The sequence below is a fragment of the Athene noctua genome, chromosome 31 (genome assembly GCF_965140245.1).
Source record: "Athene noctua chromosome 31, bAthNoc1.hap1.1, whole genome shotgun sequence".
In the NCBI taxonomy this organism is placed as follows: Eukaryota; Metazoa; Chordata; class Aves; order Strigiformes; family Strigidae; genus Athene; species Athene noctua.
In genome coordinates, this window is record NC_134067.1 from 2,307,898 (window position 1) to 2,323,031 (window position 15,134).

Here is a 15,134-nt window from a genome sequence, read left to right on the forward strand (position 1 = left end):
TCCAACGCATGCATTTTTTCCACCAGAATGTCAGAGCAGTACAAAACCAGTTTTCTTTATCAAGGCATCCAGCTAAAAACATCCCTGCAACTTGCCCTGAATACCAGACAGACTCCATCTCTTCAAACCTTTTAAACATCTCCCCTGTGTTACAGGTGTCACCAGTATTGTGTCATTTTCATCACAGATACCAGATCGACAAGAAGTCCAGAGCAAGGCTCAAGTGTTAACAAAAACCTGGAAAGGGGTAACTGGGAAGGACCATTTCCTTTAATAACCGGGGGAAGAGGTGATGCTGGTGTCTGCACAGGTCTCGGTCTCGGTGGTCCCCGGTGGTCACCGGCAGGGTGTGTGCAACCAGCCTGAGGGTGAGAGGCAGCCAGCACTCAGGATCCAGCTGTGGGTGCTGTGGGTGCCCCTGTGCCGACAGTTTGGGGTCTCTTCGACTGATCTTTTAAGCAGAATGTCTGAGTAATGTTTGCTACTGCAACAGGACAAACTACACTACAGTTGCCAATTCTTTTAAGAGAAGATGCTAACAGTAATTGTAACTCCTTAATGAAATATATAGGCTTACTAGTCACTTGTGAAAGATGTAGTTTAGATAAAATATAGTTATTAATAAGGATAAGATGCTGTAAGAATGTGTGTATTCAACTTTCTTTGTTTAGTAATATTAAGAATTAAGAGCTCAAGTGTTTAACCTTATTTAGAAACTCCCTTGGTTTTCCCCCTGGAGTACTGGCCAGGCTCCAGGTGGAACCCAACAGGAGGATGAAATCAGATGTTTCCGCTCAAAGGAAGTTGCCCGTTATTTTGGCCTGTTACTTTAAAGGCCGGACCTGCTTGCAGCGACTTTGGATGCCTCACCTACGGATGGACGCATCACGTAGGGTTTCCAGTTTGTGAGGAAGGGCACTCTGAATTCTCGCTGCATCCAGGGTTCCCCAGCAATTGCAGATCTGAATGTTAGTACCGTATTTTCCTTACTGTTTATTTTTGTACTATTTAGTCATATCTCTTAAATATGGATAGTGAAATTAGTCTACTCTTTTTAATTAGAACTATTCTAAGTATGCTGTGTTTTGAAGTTTGTCTAACCCTTAATTGATACAGCTCTCAAACAAGTCTTGCAGGTGCCGCAGCAAAACAAAGAAAGGGGAGATCTGGGAGGCATCGGCCTTACACAGCTCCTGACAAACAGCTAGGCTTTGATGGAGAACAGGCCTCGTAGGATAGATAAGAAACTGCAGAGTTGTGCCAAGGTGGCAGGGAAAGATCAATCAGGACAGCAGGCATTTTGCCTGGGCTTAGCAACTGCTGCCGACCCATCTCAGACCTGTTTGGTATGGCATTTGTACTGGTCATTATGGTTGGTATAATCGGACAATCTGGCTGAGATGGCAAGATGTGACTCCTTCAGCAGTACCGGTGAATAGCACTAGGTTTTGTAGTGATGTTTATACAATGAATTTACATCTTGAAGAAGGAAGAGGGTTTAATAATGATTTGACTAAAAGGTTACCAATTATTAGATGGTTAAAAAATTTTTGTTTTTACATGGAATAACAGTTTAAATTGTCATTGTAATCCTTTTAATGGTGTTAACCTGTGTGTGGAAGTGTTTTATGAGAACGATGGACTGAACAATAAAAGGGGTCTGGATCACTCAAAAACAAAAAGGGGGATTTGTGGAATGCCTGGGAAACAGCGGACATGTTATGAGTGATCCAGACTGAGTGACATCACTGTAATCAGGCTGTAGCTGTTGGGAAGAACACCGGCAAGGCCGAGAGGATGAGAAACTGCGTGAGTAGCAAAGAAATAAGGATGCCGGACTGTGGGAAATAAGATGTTTGCCTAACAGAAGAACTGCGTGTGAACACCATAACGGGACCAATCATAGAGGGCGTGAAGGCTTGTGGACAGTAGTATAGAACCAATCCTAGTTTGTTTGCTTTCATGTGATTGCTCTTCGATAGTATGTGGGATGCTCTGTACTCGATAAGGTACCTTTGACAGTTTAAGGTGTGCTGTATTACAGAGTCGAGCTGCCATAGACTTTCTTTTACTTGCCCAGGGGCATGGATGTAAAGATTTTGATGGAATATGTTGTTTTAATCTATCCGACCACAGTCAATTAATTCAAAACCAATTACAATGGATGAAGCAACGTTTACAAAAAACACAAGTGGTTGTCAATCCTTGAGACAAATGGTTACAATCTGGTTTTGGTCTGTCCCTATGGCTACAAGGTCTGTTACAAGAAGGATTGTGGTGATTAGGAGTAGTACTATTGATTGTAGTAATTATTAAAATAGCATATAGTTGTATGATGAGAAATATTAGTAAATTTATGCTTGTGCAGCCTGCACAAAAAGAAAAAGGGGGAATTGTTGGAGAACGGCTTGCAGAGCGCAAGGCCACGGGTCTCTGCAGGAGCTGATTGCAGCCATCTGAGGTAAACAAAGGAAAAAACCCCGGGTACAGTTATGCCTACAAAGGACTGTTATGTTAACAAAGAGAGAAACTGAGGTACACAATGACCTTGATGGTAAAAACAACCTTGGGAAAGGAGGCAGGCCAGAAGAGGGAAGATGTTGTGACATGTCTGAAATGCCACAAGGGGCTGGGATATTATAATGGAGCCTGTTGCATGTACCCAATAGATTTGTGAGTAGTATGCATGATTATTGTAGAGCGCTTATATAAGGGGTGATTTCTTTCAATAAAGTTGAAGCTTGCTCTATCATTCACATTGGATCGGCTGCTTGCTTCCTCCGCCCGCCGCAAGCATCCAATCAGAGGAGGCCACAGGCAGAGCCAAGCACTGCACCCAGGGCAGGAGATTTTGAAGACGAGGGCCCCCTCCTTGCCCCACAGCATCTCCTCTTGTTTCTGCTGGGGCTCAGCGCTTACCACCCCACGGGTTGTCATCGTTCTCCCACATCCCCACCTAAAGCCACCCCCTGTGCTCAAAGCCATGGAGACAGCCAGGGTCAGACCCAAGGTCTGGAGGCAGCTCCTGGGTCGGGGTCTGCTGGGACAGTGGGTGACAGGCGAGGACGCTCAGAACTGCCTGTGGGCAGGGGCTGGGACAGGCGCTGGGGACTGTGGAATGGCTAGAAAACAACGGACGTATTACGAGCGATCCAGACCGAGCGGCCTCGCTGTAACAACGGGCTGTAGCTGGTGTGAAGGACACCTGCAAGGCAAGGGGTTGGGAAACTGCGTGCGTAGCAAAGAGATAAGGAAGCTGGACTGTGGAAAACAAGATGTTTGTCCAGCAGGAGAGCTGCGCGTGGACGCCACACCGGGACCGATCATAGAGGGCAAAAGGGCGCGTGGACAAGTAGCCTTAGCCTATGAGCCATCCAGTAGCTGCGCGTGTGCTTTATGGTGGTCTATAAATTGCTGTGTATCCTTTAATAAAGGGGCATTAACTTGATCACATTGGTTGTATAAGTTGTGTCCGGGACTTCCGCGTCAGCAAATGACAATAATCACTTCACAGAGATTTATTCTGAATAAGTGTTACTTGAGTTTTTCAAGCATATCTAATAACTGCAAAGTGTAAAATCATACATCATGCTTCACAGTTGAATACCTCAATGTTTTCAAGACTTCAAGTCAGTTTTCAGTTCAAAGCTGTGGCTCATTTAGATAGCAAATTTTCAAAAGGAGTTCACAAGTCCACAAGTCAATGCATCAACAGCTTAAATAAATCTTACATGGGACCACAGTGAATGTGATGGAATCACATCGGTAATTTGACCTGCAAATGGGTAGGAGAGGAATCAAAGAAATACCTGTCGTTCCCTAGGAAGGCACAAGTGCTTCAGGGAGCTGAGCCAAAATATGAGCCTGCTGAAATACTCAGGGCGTGAGGCAGCACCGAGGGTTTCTCTGTTTGGGGAAGTGCACTGATTTTTTTCTCATACTGACTGTGATAGAGCTGCACATCATGGGTGTTTGTGACGTTCACAACAATAATACTGTGTAATAACAGAGTGTGTAATGAAGTAATAAACATCCTTAGCCAAAGCCCAATAAATTCATTAAGCAGACTAGATTTCCAGCCACGAGCTGCAGACCTTGAACTTTAATCAGAATCACAGAATCATGGGTGTCAATGACTGTCCATCTCTAATAGAGACTAGAATATTTTTGGAAACTGACTTTAAAATGAGATGTTTGAATAAAGGAAATGCTCTCTGTTCCATAACTAAGTGTGAAACTAGGCGTAATCGATATGAATGTGGAAGCAGATGCATCTCAGCATGTCTTTGAATCTCGGTTTGCCCACGCAGGTGAGAGCCTGTGGCTTGGTGCCTCCTCTCCGGGAGCCCTGTGCTGGCACACGCCACTTACATTTCACACAACACTCTGGTGAACGTGTTGGCCAGACGGACAGAGTTACAGTTCAATATCATTAGGTGTGGTGAGCTCGCCTGTGGAGAGCTCAGCTTTTTACAGAGATATTTATAAGCATTCGGTTCCCTGACACTTTCACACGGAATGTGGCGCAGACACAACTGCTCCTGCACCTTCACACAATCCTCGCTCGGGATTTCAGCAGAACCTCACCGTTGCTGTGAAGCTGTAGCTGTATTTTGGGGAAGTGGGTTTTGCTCAAAATTCTTCAAAACTCTGACCGGCTCCATTCTGACCTGCATTTCTCTGTATAAGCCTCACACTGAACATTTCTTTGGGTCCTTCAGTCTCAGGACGAGCGATCGTGTGACTGGATGAAGAACATGCTTTGTTCCTGTGGAGACTGAACTCTGCCAGGCCAGCGTGTTTCTGCAGCTCATTGAGGGATGCGGGTTATTTTTGGTGATTGAGGGGACGGGGCACAGATCTGCAGCCTGTCACTCGCGAAGTGTCACTCGGTTTACTCCAGTGATGTCCTGACTGAGGGAAGGGAGTTCACTTTAGTACGTGAGGCAGGAAGGCTCCTGCAGCAAGAAAAAAGTCTGAAAACTCGATCCTGTTCCTTAAGCGTGAGTTGCAGAGAGCAGGGTTGTTCCTGTGTTACCTTTTCTGTCTGAACTGAGTCAGGAACTCGGTTCGGGGCATTTAAAGGCGCCGCCCCTGCCCTCCCTCCCCCGGCGGGGGGTGCGTGTCCCCCCGGAGCGGAGCTGAGCTCCCGCGGGACACTCGGCCCCCCCGCCCCGCGGTTCGCCTCTGGCCCGCGGAGGGCGGGGAAGCGGCTTCTGCCGGCGGCCCCGCGCTGCCGCTGAGCCCGGCGGGGCGGCCCCGGGCCCCCGCACCGGGTGGGGACGGGACACGCGCGGGCACGGACAGACGCGGGGACGCGCCGCACCCGCCGCGACACGCGTGTGCACCCGCGCGGGCACCGGCCCGGAGACAGGCGGGACCCGCGGGACGGCGGGGACACAGCGCGGAGAGACGCGGACAGACACGCGGACAGAGACACGGACACACGCCCGGCCGCACCGTGTCGGACGGACGGGCCGACAGACGGACGGACGGACCGACAGACAGACAGACGGACGGACCGACAGACGGGCGGACGGGCCGGGGCGGCGCCGCTCCGGACGGATCATCCCCCCGCGCCGGGCGGAAACACCGACACCCCCCCGATGGGGGCGGCGGCGGCGCCGCGTGTTCCCGGCCCGTCCCCGTCCGCCGCCGGCGGGCACCGAGCGGAGCCGGCGCTGGAGGAGCCCGGGCGGGTAAGGCGGCCGGGCCGGGCGGGGGGGGCCGCCTCGGCTCCCGGGCGCTGAGGGGAGGCGGCGGGGGTCGCGCCGGGGCGCTCCCGGTGCCGCGGCTCCGCGCCGGTCCCCGGGGGCCGCGCTCCGGTAGCGGCGGGGACGAGCGAGCGCGGCCGGCGCGGGGGGGCGGCGGGCGGGGGGGTCTCGGTGCCCGCGGGGGTCCCCCGGGGCCGCGGCGCTGGGGGGGCACCGCGGGGGAGCCGGTACCGCGGCGGCCGCCCCGCTCCTGGGAGCTGCAGGGGAGGAGCTGAGATGCTTTTCGGTTTTTTTTTTCCCTTTCTCCCTTTCTCCCTTTCTCCCTTTCTTTCTCCCTTTCTCCCTTTCTCCCTTCCTCCCTTTCTCTTTCCCCCTCCCTCCCTCCCTCTCCCCTCCCTCTCCCGTGTTTCGGCAGGGCCGTTAACACCGGGGTGACGGGCGGTGCAGCCGTGTGTTTTACACGCGGTTGTGTCGAACCTCTGTCGCTGGTCACCAGTTACCCGGGGTCACTCGCACTCGGAGCTGTTGCCTCGTTCTCCCCGCGCTGCAGGGCAGAGGGTATCGCCGGGGTCCTGTAAACTCACACGGGCTGTGGCTGAAGACTCCAGTATCGCTTTTTCATTGTACGGCAACGAAACGTGACTGTTTCCTGCAAAGCCCGCTGCTTTTACCTGACACCTGCCCTGTGGAGGGATGGAAACACAACACGGTGGAAACGGCTTGTGCTGATTTCCCGTGGAAACAATACTGGCTACCTACAGTCCTGCTGGAGTGCGTGTGTATTGATCTGCACCAGGTATTTCTGCATTTGTCGGTTGCTTCTGCGGTATGTGTCAAAGGAAGGGAAGTCTTAAAACGGAATTATTAAGTTTTGGTAAGTTTTGAGAATCGGAGGAGAGAGACTCCGGTCCGGTCTCTGGCTGAGAGCAGAGCTGCCTGGGGAGCTCGCTCTGTCACCAGCATCAGAGAGTCAGCCTCGAAGAGTTTTGTGTGTGTGCTGGCTGCGGGGAGCTGCTCAGACATGAACATGAACTAACTGCAACAGGCAGGTCTGTAGGTAACTAGGCCTGGTTAGATCTGGGCCTCATAATTATGTGAGAAAAAAGCCTGAGTAATGATTCTTAATTTTTTTTTTTTTTGGTGGTTTTCTGTGGTTTCTTTTTTTGGGGGGGTGGGGGTGGTGGGGTGGGGGTGTTCTTTTGTTGGTTTTTTTTTTTTTGAATGGTGTTCCTCCCTCCCCCAGGGTTATTTTTCTGCTACCTTTTCTAAAAGCGCAGGGTGGAGCACTCCGTCAGGGTGCTGGACTATGAGAATCGATTTGTTTAAGCCCACAGGCTGTATCCATTTACACACCTGAAGATCTGGCTGTGGTTTTAATCCTTGCCTACCTGAAGTCCTCGAGGAGGCACGTTGTGGATATGGAGCATAGGTGGGGTTTTTTGTTTGTTTCATTTTACAGAAAATTTGGTAGAGAATTGTAGCCGGATTTAGGGTTTTCCCCCCCCCCATTATTCTACCTTTTTCGATCCTGTAGTCACAAAAAAAAGTAGCCACGGAAGCTAGGGCTGTACTTAAACCTGCCAGGAACGGGGATTCCCTCCCCCTTCTCAACCTCAGTCTGCAGAGCAAAAAGCAATCCTCTCATCTGATTGAACGTCTCACTCCTTTTTCGTGCTGGAGGTCGCGGTGATTCTGGTCACGGGAACTGGCCCAGCAGTCTGCTGTGGGACACAGGGAGTGACTCCCTGGGTAGCTGTGACGGATCTCTGGGGCGGTATGTAGTTGTCTGGAGGCATTGTGAAATGTCAGGAGCAATACACAGAAACCAGGGGTTCAGCAAGGATTTTTACCTGAGTCTTTGAAATCGCAGAGCTTTGAAATCTGACCGCTTGGGTTAGAGGCACAGAAGGCAGCAGGGGTGCTTGGTTTTGGGGGTGGCTGCACTGGTACACATCAGTCCTCCAGTAACATAAACGTTCGCACTGTTATTCTCTTTGGTTTGTGAAAACTTGTTGGAAATACTGATTAAAAAAAAAAAAACCACTTTAAAAATTGAAAGCATTTTCCGGTTCCTTCTGCCCCCTCAGGAAGGGAGGCCAGTTCATCCCGGCAGAATAGTGAAGCTGCTTTAACACGAGTGTCGCATGGCTCTGGCAAGAACAGAGCGCAGGTGTGGGGATGTGTAGTGCTGGTGGAACAGAGCTCTGAGGGGGTTCCTACATCAGAAACATCTTTTACTGTTGCCGCTGTGGGATTAGTGATGGAAAAACAGAAAGTAGAACTTGTGTGAACTGTTGGGACAGGGGATGGTGTGCTCTTTGTTTATGGCAAAGCTTTTCCAGGAAAGCAGAGTAAGCCCAGTGTCTGGGCTGCAGTTGTGCAGGAGACTCCTGTCAGCAGGGCGGTTGGGGTTTGGTGAGGATGGTGACTGAGCTTTCCATGAAATGTGCTCATCATCCCTTGGGAGCGATATTGATGGCTCAGGGGCTGGAGGATTCTCTTCTCACCTGCTCAGAGGTTAAAATCACTGCGTGGTTGCCGCACTGGGACACAACCTGGCATGTGAACAGTGAAAACTGTAATGCTGTCCGAGTTCACCTGCAGGAAGAAAGCCTGCCGGCCTTGGGGCGGCTCAGGGGACATCTGAGTTCAGCGGGAAGGAATTGCCACTTGTGGAAAGTGAACGGGCTCCCAGAAGATGGGTACAGCGAGTAAAAACTCTGCCTGACGTTGGTTAGATCCGAATCTGTTCCTGTAAAACATGTGATTTACAGCAGGGGAGGCAAGAACAAGGGTTGGAAAGATCTTGCCTAGCTTGTGCCTCAGGTGAAATCAAAATAAGATGATAACCCTTTCCTTTTCCTCCTAAAGTATCTGCTATTGTGCTTTTCTTTAGAAATATATAAAAAAAAAAAAAAAGCAAAAATGTTGCTTGAGAATTGGCGTGAAGTTATTTGTGTGTTATTTCCACAGAAATAGCCTCCAAAAGGAAGCCGTACGGCTTTCCACCAGGGAATTGTATTTCCTTGTATTTGGTAATTGTAATGTTGTTAATTGAAGTGTTTTATTTTAATAACCTTGCTTAAAATACTTTGCTGCTGTGTGTGTGTGTAACAATTCCAAATTTTATGCAAGGGGCTATATTACATTTTGTCACATTTTGGCAAAATGGTGAGCATGGATTTCTTTTTTTCACATTTTATTGTATTTTTTAAGTTTTTCCTATTGGTGAAGCTTAATATGGCCAAATGGATGAATCTTCTGGGTTTAACCCCCTGACAGGCTTCAGGAAGCTTCTGGAATATTTCCTGCTGCCCTCAAGATATGGTGGGCCACATTCCTCAGATTTCTAAAGTAATCTCTGTGTGGCATTGCAGATGCAGAATAATTTGGGAGTAGTTGAACGCTCTCCTGGAAATGATGTCTTCTCCATACCCCTTCCTTACCTCCCGTGTGGTTAAATGCAGGCTGCGGGGTCCCACCTCTCTGGGGCTCGAACGCTTTACGGTGACTGCAGGGTTGGAATAATTTTCTTGCTTTTCAGCCCGGAGAGCAATGGCAGTGAGTTTGCTGTGGGTGTTCCAGCTTTATTGAACTGAAGTGTGACTTAAGAGAGGAATTCAGTGGGAAAGGGGGCTGCTTGTCATCTCTGCTGCACGTGTGAGGCGGTGTGGAGTGAGGGTGGGTGAGAATGGCATTTCTGCTGCTGCTACTGGTGAGACACGCGTGTCTGCAGTAGAGAACTTGTTGTGGGTTACATGCTTGGAGGAGAAAGCGGGGTTTGGTGTGACCGCTGCCATCCGGGCTCCCAAGTGAGCGAGTGAACTGGTGCTGTGAGTTACTCGGTGTCGCAGGCAGAGCTGGGTACCCGCCGTGGTGGCGGGTCCCGCTGGTACTGGTTATCAGGAGGGGGATGCCGCCTGCTGACACCGGTTGGTTTCTTCCTCAGGGAAGGTGAGGTGTGATGTAGAGGTGCAGCTTTCCAACATGTGTCTTCAGATTCACCAGTAAAGGGATAAGTAGTCGTATTTCAGAATGTGTTTTGATTTTAGAGATGTGCATTTCTGAGGGGAAGGAGCATCCACATTCTCTAACTTCAGTCACAGAACTGGGATTCTTGTGTTAGAAGCCTATTTTTCCTCTATGGTCGGTGCAGACAGTGAGACTTCCCTGTAAAGCAATTCAGAACATATAAATTGGATTCCTGCCCTGAATTGCTCCCTGATGGAGCCCACTGTTCTTCACAGAAGGAGCTTAGGGAGGCTGGATTCATAATATACTCTTAAATCAGATATGGTGGAACTCCTCTAACCAACTTAATTATATAAATATTTGCATTTTATGGTGGAAAACCACCCAAAATTCAGGATTATGACACTAAGTCTTTCCTTTTCATTTTAGAAAAACATTTCCATAAAACACTGGTGACCATCAGCAAGTCTTGCAATTACTATGTAACGGTGCTGTCAGGATTTCTCAGTGTAACGTCATTGACAGGAACCAGCTGCAGATGCCTTTGAACATCTCATTCCAGATGGGATCATGAAATACACTGTTGTGCTACATGCTTGAAAATATTTATTATGACAAGGAGGTAAAAAGAACCTTGTCGGTTGTCACGAATATGTGATTGTGTCTCCACAAAAATAGTCTTAAAGTCGTCCATGACGCAGGTATTTCAGTTTTGGATGTTTGCAATTGAGCGGGAGTAATGGTCAGAGACACTTTTTGAAAAGATTATGCACATGCTTTTGTTTTTATATAAAATAACTAGTTGCCTGACTTCAGTAACACTTCTCTAGTGTGGGAGGTTTAAGGATGTGTGTACAGGTGTTTGGTTTGTCTGACTTACTAATCCATTCAAATGGTGCCATTTACAGTGGGGGGAGAAGTCCTGCTTTTGGATCTCCATCGCTGCCCAGCAGAACTGGCACTCCATGTCAGGAACGATTGCAAGCCGCCAGGCTTTCTCCCTGCCTGACAGGGAAGCAGATTTTTTGGTAGTTCTGTTGAGCTGTGTAGGATCACTTTGTGTGCTTGAAGTTAATCCTTGGCAAAATTCTCTGTCGGGTCAGGCCAGTGGTTCTCTTCCTTAAAGGATCCCACCTCTATTCATCATCATCTGGTTTTCAGTCTGTCTGTAATTTCCAATTTAAAGGGGGGCATGTTGGGTTGGGTTTTGCTGTTAGAAAAAAAACCCCAAAACAAACCAGAAGAGTTTTTTGCCTCAGTGTCAGGCACTTGCTAACTGTCTGGGCTTGTTGGGGGTTTCCTGCAGTCCCAGGGGCAGGTTCCTGGCCAGGGGCGCGCAGCCTGCCGGGGGGCGATGGGAGCGGGGCGGCAGCGTCCAGCTGGCCCGGCCGGGAAGGACCCGGCGGTGGCAGCGGGAGGTCACGGGGTGACTCCAGCTCAGTCCGTGCATCCTGGTTCAGTTATCCTGCGGGGACAAGAGCTGCTCGCTGACCTGGAACCAAACGTACTGAAATGTAAAAATACATTCCTGGGACTTCTTGCTTCAGTGACTTTCATGTGAACTAAGAAATGTTAAAGATCAGCCCCAAGCTGACAGTGTTTGTTCTCTCTGCTGCTCTGTTCCTTGCAGTAGCATATTCTTAGTGATCCTGGTCCCACAGCGGGTGTTTTCATGCAGAAGTGTGCCATGGAGAGCAGCAGAATGGCCAGAGACACTTTGGCTGGCGTTGGACAACAGTATTAAATGAGAAAGTGTTTATGTAGTCTGTTTGGATTTATATGTCTTTATAATATCAAACATATATACAAACATATAAATCAGAGAGTGGTACATTCAGCTGACAACTGTGGCTTGTCAGAAAGGACATAAAAGAAAAAATATTTTAATAAACTGTAACTCTTTCCTGGGACTATTTGGGTTTGCAGCAGAGGCAAACCTAAGTAAAATATTCTTGGAGTAATTTCCATGATGCTAAGCTAGTGAGCTCCGTGGGCTTTCAAGGCTTCATCCCTCTGGAGGATAACACCTACATACAGCTGGAGATAAAAATACTTACAGTGTCTGACTGACTGATCTTAGGAGCGGTCTCACTGTCAGAAGCACAAATCTGCAAAACAAAAGAATCCAAGCCAAGAAAACCACTGTCGAATTCAGCATTGAGCTACCTATAGCCTGCACGGGCCCTGCCGTTAGATTTTGCTTCCTTCCGATCGGTGAGATACCTGACACCCACAGTCCGAGGTGTGTGGCCCTGAGAAAGGGCCCGAGAGCTCAGGGGGAGCATGACCGCGACCTCCAGTGTCCCTGAAGCTGGCAGCAGCCCCCGGCCGGGGTGCGGGGCCTGGCCGCGCCGTGGGTGCTCAGTGAGGCCTCTGTGCCCCCCGGCTCCGCACAGGCTCTGCCGGAGCCGCTCACGGCTGGGCTGGAGCTGGCACCTTTCTGGGCAGCGCTTCCTGCGCCCGCAGAGCAGCCCTTGGGACGGGCACAAACGCCCTGAGCTGGGTTGCTGGTGACCTGGGAACGCCGGGCACGGAGCGCTCGGCGTGTGGGGCAGGGACAGGTTCTCCTGGATCTCACCGCGTGCGTGTGTCTGCTCTGAGACAGCAGAGCTCCTCGCATTGTGCCGACAAACGGCGATGCTCCTGCTGGAAAGCTCCCGCTCAGAGTGCGGAGTGTCACAGGAGCCGTCCGCGTCAGCTGGGGAGACACGAGCGTGTCTGTGCTGAACGGACTCGGTACAGAACCAGCCATCGGTGGGAGACTGTTAAACCAGTGGGCAGGCTGTTTGATCTGCCAGTACCCGTTGTGACACTGCCAACACCGGGTTCGTTCCGGACAGCATGTTACACGAGTCTCTGAAATCACCTGGGGCCACAGTCTGCTGGATCGGATGATGAAGCAGGCTGTGGGGTTGGGTTGCACTGATGGCTTTGCAGAACACTTGGATGGAATCTCTTTGTTTTTTGACAGTTTTAAGGAAATTTTCATTCGGAAACCAATTGTGTTAGGATGAAATGAAAAATTAATATTTTTTAGAAATATAAGTGAAGTCAGATTAGCAGTCCTTTCTGTCTTCGGATTTAAACCACTAGTATTTTCTTGGGAACAGGTATTTTGTGCAAATAATCACAATTTGGCTTTCAAATGCCTTACTTTGACTATGTTTAAATGGAAATGTTCATCCCACATTGTGGAGTGTTCTTTTTTGTTCATTATTCACAAAACTAGTCAGCCCAATAAGATTCAATTGCTCCTGATTTTATGCCAGTCTGTGGAGACAGACCAGGGAGCGACAGGGCTAATGACAGTCTCTCCTGCTCGCTCATCCACAGACACTTGCATTTGCAAGTGTGAAATTCAGGCAGTTGTATGTGCAGCTCGTTGCACTCCATATAGATATATTTGCTCAGAAATATTAAAAATGTGCTAGAGATACTTGGGAAATTTAGAAGAAAACCAGGAGAAAGAGTGCATTGCAAAATTACTTGGGTCTTGCTGATTCTGTCTGGCAACTCTAAAAGTAAAAAGCATGGGCTGGCAGGGAGGGTGAAAAGTGTGCAAGCTTTTTTTCCTGCTTTTTGTTTGGAAATAGTAGAGTTTAGAAAAGCTGTCATCTTTTTTTCAGTGAGGCTTTTTTTTAAATAAGCGTCCCACAATGTATAAGGCAGTGTAGTATTTTTATGCCATTGTAGATTGTCTGTCAGTAAGAATTTGGAATGCTCTGTTTATTGTTAATATGTACCAGTACAGATATTGCTTACAGAAGAAGTCGATGAGTGGCATATTTAATTAAGTCTAATTGGGTGATCATACCCTAGAGGTGTGTGTTCAGCTTAGCCCGTTGTTAGGAGTTGTTTAAGGGGTGTTTGCTCCCCGGTGGAAGGTTTAAAATCTCTCTGAGGCCGTGTGAGCACGGTGTGTGAGGCTCTGCCCTGTGCTGCAGGGACAAGCCGGGAGATGCGGCCCCTTCCCACGAGCCCTTCTCTGTGCAGCACCGGCCGGGCCTTCGCAGAGCAGGGCCTGGGTTTGATGGAGCCTGAATTACCCTGGTGTGAATGTCTGTACCGAGGGCACCTGCCCGTCCCTGCAGCGGAGTGTCACATCACCGCTGCAAGCGCAGCAGCCGGGGTTGAGATGGAGAGCGCTCGGAATGCAGCGGAGAGGGGTTTGTAATCCCCTCATTGGAATCTATTTCCGAGTTACTTTTCCCACAGTCATTCAGTTTAGAGCTGTGTCTGTAAGTTGCCTTTTCCTCAAGTGCATTTTCGCAGGTTCTTGGCTTCTCAAGAATGAGGGAAAGGCAGATGTCGGTGGGATCCGCACGCTGACCGTGAGCTGCCGCGCGGCCAGAGCCCGGCCAGCGCTGCCGTCAGCCGGCCGTGGGGCTGGGCTGTGGGGCTGGGGGATATCCAGTGGGTTAAAGTCTCATCAGTGTTATAAACTGACTTCTTAAATTTGGCTGAGTCAGAGTTTCCAATTTCTTTATTTACCAAGCGGCAACAAGCAAAACAGCGCTGGGCGGCCGGGGAGTCTCGTACTCCAACAACGGACCGCACCCTCCAGGGCACTCTGTTTCAATCTTATACTACAAAGTATTACATAGTCATTATACACATATACATATTCATTACTTGAACCCGCCTACTCCCGCTTCGTATGGTAATTATCTTATCAGTCCTTTACGCTTGCGCAGAAGTTGTTAAAACTACGGTCAGGGGTCTTCAAATCGTGGGGGGTGGTCTTCTGGGAGGAAGGCCGTAGGTCCTCCTCACAGTGTACGTTTCACCTTTGGCTTGGAATGTGATGATCCTCTGAGTTTGCAGAGTTCTTATCAGTCTAGGCCCAGTAATCTCTTTGCATAATGAGATTCATGGTCGTGAACATCCTCCTGTTTTATTCAATTATGCGCCTGCAATTCTCCACATCTTCTGACGTACAGATGCTTCCTCTCTTGTTGTTCCCCCCCCCCCCCCCGTCACTTTTTTTTTTTTTTTCCACTATCATGTTAGTTCAATTAAGCATTTGCTGTTAGTATTACACAATGTGCAATAGTTCATATTGCAGTTCGCTGAATTTGATGAACAGACGGTTTACCACCTATCACAATCCCCCCTTTTTCTTTTCACCATGTTGTTCATCAAATCTTTCGAGTGCTTTCTGGCTCAGGATGAAAGTTTCCTCCATTTTTCGTGTTCCTCCCAGAGGTTCACACTTAGTCCCCATGATCATTAAATGAGCTGTTTCTAACTTATTCTTAATGATTGCTACTATCTTATTGAATATATAAGGACCAAAAGTTAAGGTTAAAATTAATAAAATGAACGGCCCTGCTCCTGGTACCCAATCTGAGGCTATAGTCTCACATCCCCAATACTTACAATAGAATAGGTCAGGATAATTGCAGTAGCTTTTTCCTGGGTTGGAACTGGGGCAAATATAAAATCCTG